Raw genomic sequence first — 16,318 nt, forward strand, 5'->3', positions numbered from 1 at the left:
GGTGCGGGTGATTGGCTTTCAAAGTTGGTGTATCTCGGTAACAGTGAGTGAGGATGACCCAAACCAGTCGACGTAAAATTTCATACGTCGACCGAGTTGGGTGAACCAGTCGACGAGTAGCTTCCCACACGTCGACCGGTATCCTGACAGTAAGTTTTTTATGGTGCACGTCCCAAACCAGTCGACGTGTAGCTTCCCACACGTCGACCGGTATCTTGGCAGTGGGTTTTCCACTATTCACAACCCAAACCAGTTGACGTGTGAATTTCTACACGTCAAACGGTTCTTGTTCCACATATAATTTTTTTTATTTAGCTTTCCCAATTACCCTCTAGCACCAATTTAATGTTGCGAATAATTATTTTATGACCCAATAAAATGCATTAATTATATTTTAACCACCGAAAAGACTATATTGTCCCGGATCTTATTTTATTTATTACGTGACACAAGTAAATGACTATTATACCCTTTGAATCTCAAACTACTTGAATTGTAGCAAATTACCGTCTTACCCTTTTTGGACCATGATAATTGAATTTTACGTGAAAGGACCGTATTACCCTTGGACGATTCCGGGTCGGGTAAGGACCCGTTTAATGATCCGGATCCATGAGGATTTGGGTCGTTACAAAAAGGGTTTCAGGATTCCTCAAACTGCTAAACTCGAGATTCAACCCTATGAAATCCCTAAAAAAATAAGGTCAAAATGAAAAACTGGAAAAAGGCATTCTAGACCAAGATGAGAGGAAGATATGATTTTCAAAGTGGGAGATCAAATTCCCAAGGCAAGGGGTTCAAAATCTGAAAATGGCAAAACGGGTTCAGTTTGGCTACAAGGTGGCTTTGAGAATGTTCAACAAAAACCCTAATTTTCCACTAACCCTAAGCATTTGTTGGCCAAACACACACACATACCAACACTACCTCTTACACACACACACACATCTACCCTCCACTTATCACCCATCTAGGCCTCCTCACAAGGTTTGATCTCAAACCTAAACTTGTCACCAATCTAGTCCCACAAGTGCACCAACCAAAAGTTCACATGTGGGTGAATCCTCACCCTCAACTTGTCACCATCCCAAGCATCCAAACAAGGCTCAATCACAAGCCTACACTTGTTAACATCCCAAGCCAACAAATGGTCCAATCCAAGGCCAACAAGTGGGTGAATTAACACCTAACACTTGTCACCAAAGTGTGCTTCCAAGTCTCACCAAGCAAAGGATGACAAGTGGCCCCCAAGGAAAGGTGACACTTGTCATTATTTCTAAAAATTGCAAAGAGGTCCCTCCTCTAAATATCCTAAGGAATATTTATAATAAAGTCCCTAAGATGAAAAATAATTACACAAATTATCTCGTAAAACAAAAATATTTCTGAAAAAACTATGCATTCAAACCCCTATAATGTGACGGCCCTGATTTCTCAAGCTAGTGCGTCTTGTGATAAACTGAAGTTTGACCTGATAATGGATCCGAATGCGGAGGCAAAAATAGAAATCAGGTCTCTAGAGATATAATACATTTTTAAGATGCCAAAGTGACCTTCCATGAGGCTACGAAACTCAACGGGAACAACGCGGAAGAAAAAGATCGAAAAAAAGACCAAATAAGCCCTCAAGGGCAAAATGGTCTTTTCACATGGAAACAACGTCTCTGAAATGTACATCATCCCTAAGACACAATCATGACTTCTCATGAAGCCATAAAAACAAAAGGAAAACAAGCGTAAGCAACGTTTTAAAAACGGACAAGTTTAGCCCCAAGGGCAAAATGATAATTTCCAGCAAGATTTGAACCTACCAAGCACACTATTGGAAAGACGACAAAAAATTAATCAAGTTAGACTCAAAAATCACTTGATTTGGAGTCCGAATGGAAGGGAAAAATGAAAACAAAATTTTGACGTCGCTGCGGCCGTAAATAGTATTTTGACAGCAATGAATACTGTTTTGGTAGTAGTGAATAGTGACCTAGGCAAAATGCTTAAATTCGTGTGCCGTTTTGAAGCAGTAAACGACGTTTTTTTAAAAAACATGAAGAAGAAACCCCCCTCAAAATAAATTTTCCAAGCTAACCATGTCGAAAGAAAATTTTATTTTTGACGTGAAATCCCCAAAATGCCCTTACAACAAACTTTTTCAAAAAATGCATGTGCGCACAAAAAATCAAATTTGACACGGGATTTTCGTGACCGAGACAGCATTTTCTGGAAAACTATTGTGAATAAACCCCCCCTAAAATCACTTTTTCTATGTGACCATATCAAGGCCGGAATTTATTTTTCAAAAAAAATTCCCAAAATGCCCCTAAATCAGTTTAGGTAAAAAAGAAAAAAATAGTAAACAACTTTACACCAAGTGTTCATTTGACCCTAAATGCATTTCTAGGCTAAAGCGATTATGCACGTAAACGTATTTAATGATTTTAAGTGCGTGAGAATGGTCTGTGGGCCCTATAAATGCCCGATACAAAGTACGACCTATCCGAACCTCAAAATTTCCTAAAATGGACTTTTAAAAGAAAATTTGAAACCTAAAATCATAAAAGTGTTTCAAATGACCGTTTGGCCCTTGGCTAAACTTCATGCATGATTGAAGAGACCCTATGGAAGTGTTAAAACCCACTTCCCACCACCCATGCAAATGTATTAGAGTTAAACCATTGCATTTTTTTATTTTTCAACAAAATAGCCTTGAAAGTAAAAGTACTTAGAATGTAAAAATAAATGTTCATGGCCTATGGCCTCATCTCATACATGTCAAATACATCATAAAAGGTATACATATGTACACATTACATAATTAGAACCAAATATACAAGTTTTGACATATAAAGCTACAAATAGCATTTCATGCTAACATTTGCATGAAATAAATACTTCAAGTCTACAAAACGTCCAAGACATAATGTGAATCCTGAATCTCGATTCCTGTACCTGAAAATTGTTCCCACTACGTCGGTGAGTAACATAAAGCTCCTCGTAGGAGATGAGCATGCAAAGACCTAACATTTTACTGTTCATTAAATTTATATAAATTAGTCCTTGTCACCTAGCGCCTATGTCTAAGGTAAGACTCAAGGAGTATCCTAAGCTACCATAAAAGCACTTCTAGCATAAACAACATCATTCATACAATTTAAACAACATAGAAGCATGCACTACTATGCAACAAGATATTCAATATACAAGTATACATACACAAGTATACAATCAATATTGAATTACACGTAAGACAAGTATACAAGCCACAAGTATACTAGGTTATCTACCTTACTAAATCATCAATATACAAGTGTACACATCAAGTACGCTAAGCAATATTGAAATGGAAATGCAACATATGTACAAGTATACACTCACAAGTATACTAAGTATTTTTGATATACAAGGCATACAAGTATACAAATCCAAGTATACTAAGTAAAAATGATATATAAGGTGTACAAGTGTACAAATATGAGTATACTAAGCAAGAAATGAAGTGTCATGCACCCAAGCACAAGTTAAAAGTAATCCACAATTTCAACTAGGAATTGAATGTGAAATCAACCAATGGCGGAAAGACAAAGAACATAAGGTCTCAATAACCAAGCAAGTGATTTCGGGTTACTAGCCTGCAAAGTACTACCTAGTGCGCACTAAACCCGAAATAAAACAGTTATATTGGTGTTCTGGGTTACTAGCCCTCAGGGTACCACCTAGTGTGCACTATATAAAATAGAGGGAACTCTCATCCCCCATACTAGAGCCATGCCCTAGTCGTAACAATTTCTAATGTCCATACAAGCTTTCTAAAAAAATCAAGTTGTGCAACAAGTATATCACATATACACAATGCACCAAAATCAATTACCACGCATAACCAAGTCATGGAATACACACAAGTCATGCCTTAGGCATTCAAGCTACAATGGCCTACTAAATGTCATAAAAGTAAAATGTGAATACTTACAAGTTAAACCATAACTTCAACTCATAGAATACTATCATGTAATCATATAACAAGTTCTAAACTACAAATTAAGTAAGAATACAACATCAATGCCTAATTACCTTAATGAAAGCATAAAAGGGAATTTAATTAACTTAAATAATTAAATTCTCAATATTACAAGGTAACTCCAAAAATTCTACAAATCATATATGTCAAAGGTCTTATCAAGGCCTGTTTTAATTTCATGATATAAGTTAATTCTACGCTAGTTACAACTAGGTAAATTAAACTCAATGCCAAGAAAATAATTAAATAAAGTTCTCAAAACTTATCCAAACATTCTTAATTTAATATATATGATAAAACATGTCAAGCTATCAATAATATCAAGTCAAAAATTCATTCAAGTGAATAGAACACTTAAAATAAAATTAATTAATTTAATTAATTAACTTTCTCTAGATTTTAAAACAACTTCAAATGTCCTCAAATTAACATAGGTTAAAGAACATACCAATGCCTATTTTAATATCACATTACAAGTTAATTACATGCAAGTTACAACCATGTGAATTAAATTTTCATTCAAGAAAATAATTAAATTAAATTCTAGAATTAATACAAAGACATGCTTACAAGTTGCATATGTTTATAAAACCATCAATACAACACATATATAAACCTAAAACATCCCCTACCTCACTTTGACATGAAATCTCAAATCCCCACCGGAAGGAAACTGCTATGAATCCATCGATACTTCTAGGTTTTGTCGAGAACAACGAGGGAAGCAACAATAACCCTTGATGCACCATGAAAATCCAAACTCAAACTCAAAAATGGTTGGAATCGACTTCTAATAAGGGGGAAAGGACTGCCTCGCCAAAGCATACGATAAATACTAAGGCACTACGGCAAAATTCAAGAGGGAAGGAGGTTGATTTGAGGGAAGAAGGGTGGCAGCCCCCTTTGGGCTGTAGAACTGGTATGGAACATGTGGAGAAGAAAAGGAAAATTATTTTTTAATTTTTCAAACCCCCTATTTATAGAAAATCCCAAAAAGTGCCCCGAACGGGCCCCGTCAGGTCCGGAAAAGTGAAATCTATGCAGACGCGCTCAAACGGTAAAACACCGTGAACAAAAAAGAACTTAAATGAAAAACAATGAATAACGGAAGAAACGGCGTCAAAAACTGAGTTCCGTGCAGAAAGATATGCACTGAACAAGTTCGACGACAACTAGGCCAAAAACCCGAAAACTGCAAAGAATGACTAGCAGACAATACTAAGAGTACACGAATTGATGAAAAGTGAAAATGAATCCCGTACAAGGATCCAGGCTCAAAATGAGGTATTTTGCAATAACTTTCGTTAATTACACAATAGCCCCTACAAAAAGGGATAACTACAAAACTGACCCAGAATGAAAATATTTTTTGGAAGATATTGTTTTAAAAACCCTTAAAATAAATATCTTCAAAAGATATTTACAAAAAACACCCCAAGAAATATCAATGTTTCTGAAAAATCCTTTCATCCACGCCCCTACGGGAGAACGAAACAACGGCGAGCTTTTCTCCAAAAGTAAAGCTACGTATTTCGAGGAAATCAATTGGAATGAAAACTCATGAAGTCAAAACTCAACTCCGAACATGAAAAGTGAGGTTATGGCAACAAAGTGACAAATGGGGAAAAAGATGAAAAGTGCATAGTGTCAAAAAATGAAAATTGTGGAAATGACGCGGTCCTTTATGGAAGTTGTTAATCCAAAGGAAAGAGTCTCAGAAACCATTTCCGAGCACTCAATACGACACTAAGTGACGAGCAACCGAACTCAAAAAAGAAAAATCAACGAAAAAAATTTATCCGTAAAAAATCTAAGAAAAATAAAAGGAAGGAAACTGACGGGGTCATTACATACAAAATATAACTATACGAAATGTTTTTCACATAAAATTAAATTAGGACATACACGGCCAGTAAAAGGTAATATAACACAATGCACGTGGTTTCAAAAATCGTTTCCGAGCACCAAAACTTACTTCGGGTCAGACAAAATCCTTGGGTCATAAGAAAAAGAATAAATAAAATAAATAAATAAATAAATAAAAATTAACTAGAAAAAAGGGGAAAAAGACATGATCATCACAATTTTATAGCATTCAAATGATCACAAATTAATCTCAACAATACCATTTACACAGCTCATCAAAGTATTGCATGGAAATATAATACAATGCATAATCGTCCCTAAACTTAGTTGTTGTTGGTTTCCTTGATGGAGTCGCCACAACCAACAAAGCTTGAAAGTTGTGTGTGAATTTAGGAGGTGGCCAAGTTTTACATTTATAGAAAACCACTACTACCTTTCTCTAAATAAAATATAGATAGGGCGAGTAGGGATCGTCCTAAGGGATTTGATGGTGTATCGAATTGTGAAACTATGGTAATTAGGGTTAGTAGGTCGAGTGATCACATAATTGGTTGGTTGGTTGATTAAGCTAAATTGAATTCAACTAAATAAAATAATATGAGGTAAACAAGAGAGAGAGAGGTCTTGGGGTGTAGAGATCACCACCAAGCAATACTTTTCTATACTACTAACAAGTGATCAATTGAGGGTAATGGATGTGTTGCAATATGATAAAGGTGTGTGTGCATTAGGTTGATTCAATTGGCAAGGATGACAAATCAAGCAAGTATTGTCTAAACATCATGTGAAGAGCACAATATATCTAAACAATAGAGCATATATTGTCTAGACAACATGGGGATAGCACAATATATCAAAACAAGTCATTAATCCTTCATTATGCTCACAATCCACATGCAACACAATGTTAGAGGAATATGTCATTTGGACTCACAAGCATGGAACATCAAACATCAAGAGTAGATTATCCTCCCATCTAACATTACACTACCACTACACTAAATCTACACTACTAGCATGAAAATAAAGCTATCTAGACTAGGGGAGAGGCACAAACCATCAAGAATAGGCATAAACCATCAAATGAACCAAAATAGCATTCATTAAGCATATCATCTTGATAATCTCTAGATCTATAGCATCAATACACATAGACATGCATCAAAAACACTAAATCTAGAGATAAGCACATGAATATCCTACCCTAGCATGCATAGACATATGGATAGAATAGAATAGTCAATTGGAAGCATTAAACCATACAAACCATGAAATAATCAAGATTTATATATACATGAATATCAAGATGTATCATACAACACTAATCCCTCAATAATACACAAGATTAGAGTATAGAAAGCTTGCTTGGGGCTAACTCTAGCCCCAAGAAGATGTCTAGCCACTCATGGTAGTGATGATCCAACCCTCAAGGGCTAACTCCATGGCTGCTCCTTGTTGGTGAAGATCTCCTCCAATGGTTACTCTAGCTTCCTCCCTTCTTCCTCTCCAAGAATAACCTCCAAGATGATTTTCAATGTGTGACAAGAGACTCTACAAAAAGTGTATCATATTCCTTATATAGGTAGGTCAAATACACCCTATGATGAGCTGTGGTCGTGCAAGGCATATTCTCCAATGATTGGGTGAAGGATGGAATAAATGAGCTGGACTTTAACTTTTTCTCGCTGGAGAAAGTTCGATCGATCGAACCTTAACTTGGATCAATCGAAGATGGGTTCGATCGATCGAACTGCATCTTGGATCGATCGAAGTGGTCTGACTCCTCCGGATAAGGACAAGGCTGAGATATTTTGAAGATATTTATGGGGAAAAGGATAAAAGTGGTTGGTAGGCGTACAGCTGTGGATAAGATCAATCATTTGAATAGGACAAAATAGGGTTCGATCGATCGAAGGTGATGTTTGATCGATCGAACTTGAAATTTCAGCAAAGGCCAAGGTTGGATCTATCGAGAAGTACTATGATCGATCATAGATGTTCGATCGATCGAACTCTAAGTTGGATCGATCGAACTTTTCAGCTGCACAACTTAATTCCTTTTTGCTCCTTTCTTTCTCCACTTTGCTCCCTCCTTTGGTTTATCTCAGGATTGCTTCAATTAAGCTCTTATTTGGCTGAGTTAGCTCAATTTTGGGATTAGTGCCTGAAAATATAAATAACACGTAATAAGTCTAAAACGGCAAAGTAAGATAGATAAAGGTACTAGAATGCTTAAGCTTAATGGGTTTAAATGCACACTTTTCGGTGCTCATCACACCCCCAAACTTAAATATTGCTAGTCCCTAGTAATGAACTAAGAAGTAAAGGAATGAAATGAACAACTAAACAAGTATAAACTGGAAAGCAAGTAAAATGATAACACCATTTTCGTAGGGAACACGATTGCATTTAGCATATGCAACAAGCCTTTTAAACCCCTAGGTTACCCCTAGTGGACGAGTGAAGTCTCGTGAGGGTTTCCAGAAATGATACCCACAAATATTAAGCTCATTCTTTCAAAAGAGGCACCAATATTGCAAACAAACATTAGGAGAAAACTACCTCAAGTATGCAATTTTTCAACCGTTTCCAAGCAATCTCCCAAAATCTCAACATTAAACAAGCAAGCATGGTCCTCCACACATCAAGAAAATGATCATGAAAATCGAAACAAGTCTAGAATCCATGTGAGAGGTCCGGCATCAAGTGTGTTGCTATCTTAGCCAACTAGAGAAGTAATCACATCCTTACCCTCAAACTAGCACACAAATCTAGTCCCAATCATCAAGACAAAAAGTGGACCTTTTATTAAAGCTTTATTGTTCTAGGTGCGCTTATTCTTTTCACTCTATTTTTTTTCTTTTTTCTTCTTTTTTTTTTTATTTTTTTTTATTGAGGATCAAAGATGGAAATATTGTGCAATGTGTTGATCTCTTAAGCTTTCCAGAAGATTCATGTAGCGAGCTTTAGGTCAATGACTCCCAAACCAGATGGCTTTAGGGCATTAGGTGTTAAGACACCCCTACGGACTTACAAACTCAAATCAACTAGGCTACAAATCAAGACAACAACCATCTAATCATTTCCTACTTCTCACCTTTTGGGAGAAGTCCTCACTTTTATTACTTTTGCAACTTTTTTTTTATTTTATAATAATCAATTATTAGCCTAGAGTTTGGGCCCTCCACCTTTCGGCGCGAGAAGTTCACTGCTTAATGAGGCGAGAATCCCGGCTACTCAATGAAAAGGGGTTGTTATCCACCTTTATCAAGAATGAAAGCTTTCAATGCACTACTAGCCCAATTGGGATATAACCAATTCAATAATCAACAAAGCATGTACCCCACAAATGAATGCTAGTGTGCACTGGTGCTAGTGTAGAATCCTAGAATGAATCTCAAAACAATCACAAATTCAGGATGATGTGGACCACAAATGCAAGCAAGATATCAATCTTTTGAAAAATTTACTCCTAAATGGCATCCTCAAGGCATACAAGGAGTATTGGACTCTTAAGTCAAGCAATTTTTAAATTTTAAGCAATATAGTCCTCAAAAGATCAAAATCATAACTAGAAATGGACCAAGTATAGAAATATCCCTCAAATACACAAGACATGCTCAAAATTTGAATTTTAAAGTATTTTAAAGTAACACTGAAACATACACCAATACCCCCAAACTTAAACTGCACATTGTCCTCAATGTGTGAAGAGAACAAAGGAAAGAGTATACCAGTGCTTTAGACATGAATGATCGGGATAAAAGTATCCAAACTGGGTGGCATGGCCCCCCCAAACTTGGGATAAACTGTGGTCCTGAAAAGTTTGCACTCGGATAAACTCATTAGATAACAAGATAGGATAGTCAGTGCACAGTGGACATGCAAGGGTAAAATGGGATAAATAGAGAATAGAGAGAGAGGTGTAAGAGTGGTCCTGAAAAATTGGATAGCACTCTCTCACTAAAGTCACTGTGGTGTACCTGATGGAGTCAAACATACAAATATGAGATACTAAGAGACATCCATAATCAAAAAGCAATATATAGAGAATATAAAGTGCAGGTACATCAATAAAATAATAAAGCCGACAGACCGGCCGCAAAGTATAATATAGTAACAGTGACAGTATAATACAGATCCAGAATAAAAGAAATAAAAGCATAGAATAACTGGAAGTAGAGTCTCAGGAGGCCTGATCGTGAAGATCTGCAGTGGCTGGAGGTGCAGGTGCGGGTGCAGGTGCAGAGAGTCGGCTGGAGAGATTGGCAAAGCAAGCCATGACATCCGCCCTGAAAGAGGTGAACTCAGCTCGGTGGGCAGTGATGTCGGCTCGCATGGCTGCTACGGCATTTTAAAATCCTCAAATAGTTCGATCGATCGAATCCGAACTTAGATCGATCGAACTATTTGCTCTCCCAACTATTTTTTTTTTTTTTTTTTGAATGAATTTTGAAAAATCAAAGGAAATTAAATTAATGAGATGCAAATTTCGATCGATCGAAGAAAGATTTCGATCGATCGAAGAGGATAAAGAATGTACAAGTTTAAGGGTTCAAGAGTTGACACGTGTTGGAACCTTGGATCGATCGAACTTGGAATTCGATCGATCGAACATGAAAAATTTTGAAAAGTCCCGAGAGCATGCATTTTGGAATTTGGATGCAGGTCCAAAATTTTTCTAAGTGTTGGGACTCATGATCGATCGAACCACATGTTGGATCGATCGAAAGGTAGTTCGATCGATCGAAATGGTTTACGATCGATCGAACTTTTGAAAATTTGGAGATCCCGAGAGCATGCATTTTGGAATTTGGATGCAGGTCCAAAATTTTTCTAAGTGTTGGGTGCAAAATGAGAGCTGGATCGATTGAGTCCATAGTTGGATCGATCGAACCAAAGTTCGATCGATCGAACCAAAACTTGGATCGATCGAAATTATGCCTAAATGCTCAAAATGACTTGAATGCTCATGCAATCCCTTACTCAGTTCCTTCCAATGTATATGAACCACAAAAACAGTATTCAGACTTCGCAAGAATCAAAATGCAAGATAGAAATGAGGGAGGAATAGGGTTTTGACATCCTACGAATTTCGGTGCTAGTCTTTAACGTCTCTAGCAAGACCTAGGGTTCTTTTAACCCAGATCAAAGATCTTGCAATGCATCCCCTCCTTTTTGGGATGAGAGATGTTTCGAGTCACTCCCAACAAATGGTTCTTAGAAGAACTTGTTGGGGTAAACTCAAAAGACGTCTTGAGTTCCTTGTCAAAACTTTCCTTGGGCTTCCACGCCCTTTCACACCAAGAGTTCGAAATCACTTTTCTTGCATGCAATGCTGAAGATGAAGATGAAGGCTTTGAAACATTGTTTATGCACAAAAGCTCATTCCTTTCACAAGCAAGATCATGATATTCCTCTACCACATTAACCTCTTCCTCATATTTGTCAAATGGATTGGGTGTGGGGTTAAAGATGTTCAACTTCACTCTCATGTGCCCAAAAGAAATCTTCATTATCCCCGTCCTACAATTTATGTTGGCATTTGAGGTTGCCAAGAAAGGACGGCCAAGGATAACCGGAATTTGGTTCTTTGGATTGGGCACCGGTTCCGTGTCAATGACGACAAAGTCAACCGGAAAGAAGAACTTATCAATCTTAATCAACACATCCTCAATTATCCCCCTAGGCTTCTTAATGGATCGGTCGGCAAGTTGTAAAACCACCGACGTCGGTTTCAATTCACTTAGGCCCAATTTGACATAAACCGAATAGGGAAGAAGGTTAACACTAGCCCCTAAGTCAAGAAGTGCCCGGTTGATGACATGTTCACCAATGACACAAGATGTTATAGGTGCACCGGGGTCCTTAAACTTTGGCAAAGTGTTGTGTTATAGAATGGAACTCACTTGTTCGGTTAAGACCACTTTTTTTTATGTTTGTCTCTTGTTCTTCCGCTTTTGGGTGCATAAGTCCTTCAAGAATTTAGCATAAGCCGGAATTTGCTTAATTGCATCCAAAAGTGGAAGATTGACTGTGACTTGCCTAAACATATCCATTATCTCATTGTTCTTGGTCTTTTGCCTTTCTTTTGAAATGGACCCTTTCAAGGCGTCCGGAAATGGAGCTTTTTCAAAAACTCTTTCAGTATTTTCTTTCAAAGAATTTTTAGCATTGGACTTGTTCGATTCATTGGATTTCAAATCACTTTTCAAAGAAGAATCATGAATAACATTTTTCAAAGAACTTTTCTCAAACACATTTTTCAACACTGTTTTCAATGAATCTCTTTGGAAATCATCTTTCAACTCACAATTTGAGGGCTTCTCATTCTCAAGATCATGCACATGCAATGAAGGAGGAATAGTGTGTGGAACGGGACGGGTGACAACTTGAGGTTGTACCGGTTCACTCTCTTCATTAGGCATTCTAACTTGATTGTCTACTACCCTACCACTTCTTAAGGTTGTTACCGCATTGACATGCTCAACATTATGCCCTTCCAGTGAGGATTTGGTTTCTACAGCACATTGTTGTTTGATTGGGGCATTCATGTGCATCTTTCCCTTCTCTCTAGCATTAAGTGTTTCAGCTATTTGCCTTACTTGGGTTTCTAGCTTGGCAATTGATTGAGAATGAGAATGCAACAATTGAGTATTTGCTTCTAGAGTGCCCAAAGCATTTAAAACCTTTTCCTCAAAAGCGGAACCTCTAGAATTTCCTTGAGAATATGATTGGTTAGGAAAAAGAGAACTAGCAAATTGATTTCCTTGTCAGTTATATGGTCTTGAACCTTGGGATCCTTGGTTTTGAAGTGGAGGTGGAATGTATTTCCCTTGAAAACCGCCTTGGGAAGAGTTCGAGCCCTCCCCTTGGTTTTTCCAAGAAAAATTAGGATGATTCCTCCAACCGGGATTGTAATGGTTACCATAAGGATTGTTCCCTTGGTTCACAAATGTTGCATTAACTTGCTCAATGGGTTCATTTTGAATTTGTCCATGAGGACAATTAGAAGTAGAATGAAGAACACTAGAACAAGTCATACATGATTCATTTTGAGCTCTAGGAGAATGGTTAGAAAGGAAGACACTTGATTCGCCAAGTTTTGATTGATCAATTGATCAAACTTTTGAGATAAAGACTTCATCTCGGCGGTTATATCATTTGAGTGGTCAACTTGATGCAAGCCAACACTCTTCGTACCTTGAGAATTTCTACCATTCCTAGATGACAATGTTCTATGCAAAGAGTTTTCACTCATGCTCTCATAAAGAAGCCACACGTCTTCCTCTTGCCGGTCTATATAAGAACCTCCCATTGAAGCATCAACCATGCCTTTATAATTGTCCGATAAGCTTTCAAAGAAAAATTGGACCAATTGCCATTTAGGCATGTCATGGTGAGGACACTTCCTAAGCAATTCATTGAAGCGTTCCCATGCCTCGTGGAAAGTTTCTCCCTCCCCATGTGTGAATTCCCTAATGGCGGTTCTCATAGCATTGGTCTTCGAAACCGGATAGTACTTTTTCAAAAATTCTTGTTACATTTCTGCCCAAGAAGTTATAGAAAAAGGCCTAAGGTTGTTAAACCAATACTTCGCCTTATCTTTAAGGGTGAATGGAAAAAGTTTCAGCCTTAAAACTTCTTCCGGCATGTCCGTGTATCGAACGGTAGAACAAACTTCAAGAAACTCATCCAAATGCTTGTAAGGTTCTTCACTAGGAAGTCCATGAAAGTTAGGTAGCATTTGGATAGTTTGTGCTTTAATCTCATAATGGTGTGCTCTAAATGGTGGCAATTGAATGCATGTGGGTGTATTATACTCATTAGGCACATAGTGATCTCTCAATGCGAGTGGTGGATTAGCAACTTGAGGTGCAACATAGACACCTTGGTTATATTGAGCTTGATTAATAATGGGGGGTTGTGGTGCATACATTGGCCTTGGAATTCCCATTGGAATTTGGCCTTGTTGTTGAGGAGGTTGATGAATGTATGGCCTAGGCATGCCTAATGGAACTTGCATATTATCATTTTGCACATTAGGGTGAAGGATGCCTTATTGGTCTATGTGACCAAGGTCTTCAACATGATCATCATTGAGAACGTCCATTAGTAGATTGGTTCTATGTGAACTTCCTCTTCCCCTTGGATTCCTAATAGTGGATTCTAAATGCAAATCAAGAGGGACAAGAGTATGTCTCAATGAACGACGACCATGCATGCACAATGCAACACGAATAAGCAACTTTTTCAACAATGCAATTAAACTTCACAACCACAATTTTCAAATGCAATGTATGTCAAATAAATGCCTCCACGTGGGTCCCCGATTTAACTAAGGAGATTGAGTAAGAAGGTCTCACAATAGTCCTTTAGCACTTCAACTCCAAATTTAAAAGCTTAGCTTAGCAAAATTTTTTTTTTTTTTTTTTTTTTAGCAACTCTTCATTTTTAGCATTTTTTTTTTTTTTTCCTTTTTGTTTGCTTTGCTTCTTAGCTTTGAAGTTCTTTGCTAGCTCCTTGCTCAATGCACCATGTTAATGAAGAACAAACTTAATAAGTAATCAAAAACAGAAAATAAAAAGAAAGTAAAGACACGATCAAAAGAGTACTAATCCTAATTGAATTTCACAATTCGACGTTGCCAATTTAAAATCCCCGGCAACGGCGCCAAAAACTTGTTGTTGGTTTCCTTGATGGAGTCGCCACAACCAACAAAGCTTGAAAGTTGTGTGTGAATTTAGGAGGTGGCCAAGTTTTACATTTATAGAAAGCCACTACTACCTTTCTCTATATAAAATATAGATAGGGCGAGTAGGGATCGTCCCAAGGGATTTGATGGTGTACCGAATTGTGAAACTATGGTAATTAGGGTTAGTAGGTCGAGTGATCACACAATTGGTTGGTTGGTTGATTAAGCTAAATTGAATTCAACTAAATAAAATAATATGAGGTAAACAAGAGAGAGAGAGGTCTTGGGGTGTAGAGATCGCCACCAAGCAATACTTTTCTATACTACTAACAAGTGATCAATTGAGGGTAATGGATGTGTTGCAATATGATAAGGGTGTGTGTGCATTAGGTTGATTCAATTGGCAAGGATGACAAATCAAGCAAGTATTGTCTAAACATCATGTGAAGAGCACAATATATCTAAACAATAGAGCATAGATTGTCTAGACAACATGGGGATAGCACAATAGATCAAAACAAGTCATTAATCCTTCATTAAGCTCACAATCCACATGCAACACAATGTTAGAGGAATATGCCATTTGGACTCACAAGCATGGAACATCAAACATCAAGAGTAGATTGTCCTCCCATCTAACATTACACTACCACTACACTAAATCTACACTACTAGCATGAAAATAAAGTTATCTAGACTAGGGGAGAGGCACAAACCATCAAGAATAGGCATAAACCATCAAATGAACCAAAATAGCATTCATTAAGTATATCATCTTGATAATCTCTAGATCTATAGCATCAATACACATAGACATGCATCAAAAATACTAAATCTAGAGATAAGCACATGAATATCCTACCCTAACATACATAGACATATGGATAGAATAGAATAGTCAATTGGAAGCATTAAACCATACAAACCATGAAATAATCAAGATTTATATATACATGAATATCAAGATGTATCATACAACACTAATCCCTCAATAATACACAAAATTAGAGTATAGAAAGCATGCTTGGGGCTAACTCTAGCCCCAAGAAGATGTCTAGCCACTCATGGTAGTGATGATCCAACCCTCAAGGGCTAACTCCATGGCTGCTCCTTGTTGGTGAAGATCTCTTCCAATGGTTGCTCTAGCTTCCTCCCTTCTTCCTCTCCAAGAATAGCCTCCAAGATGATTTTCAATGTGTGACAGGAGACTCTACAAAAAGTGTATCATATTCCTTATATAGGTAGGTCAAATACACCCTATGATGAGTTGTGGTCGTGCAAGGCATATTCTCCAATGATTGGGTGAAGGACGGAATAAATGAGCTGGACTTTAACTTTTTCTCGCTGGAGAAAGTTCGATCGATCGAACCTTAACTTGGATCGATCGAAAATGGGTTCGATCGATTGAACTGCATCTTGGATTGATCGAAGTGATCTGACTCCTCCGAATAAGGACAAGGCTGAGATATTTCGAAGATATTTATGGGGAAAAGGACAAAAGTGGTTGGTAGGCGTACAGCTGTGGATAAGATCAATCATTTGAATAGGACAAAATAGGGTTCGATCGATCGAAGGTGATGTTTGATCGATCGAACTTGAAATTTCAGCAAAGGCCAAGGTTGGATCTATCGAGAAGTACTATGATCGATCATAGATGTTCGATCGATCGAACTCTAAGTTGGATCGATCGAACTTTTCAGCTGCACAACTTTATTCCTTTTTGCTCCTTTCTTTCTCCACTTTGC

This window comes from Cornus florida, unplaced genomic scaffold (assembly GCF_030987335.1).
Source record: "Cornus florida cultivar Cherokee Brave unplaced genomic scaffold, ASM3098733v1 CherokeeBrave_3.0.0_Hap2_Chr09, whole genome shotgun sequence".
NCBI lineage: Eukaryota > Viridiplantae > Streptophyta > Magnoliopsida > Cornales > Cornaceae > Cornus > Cornus florida.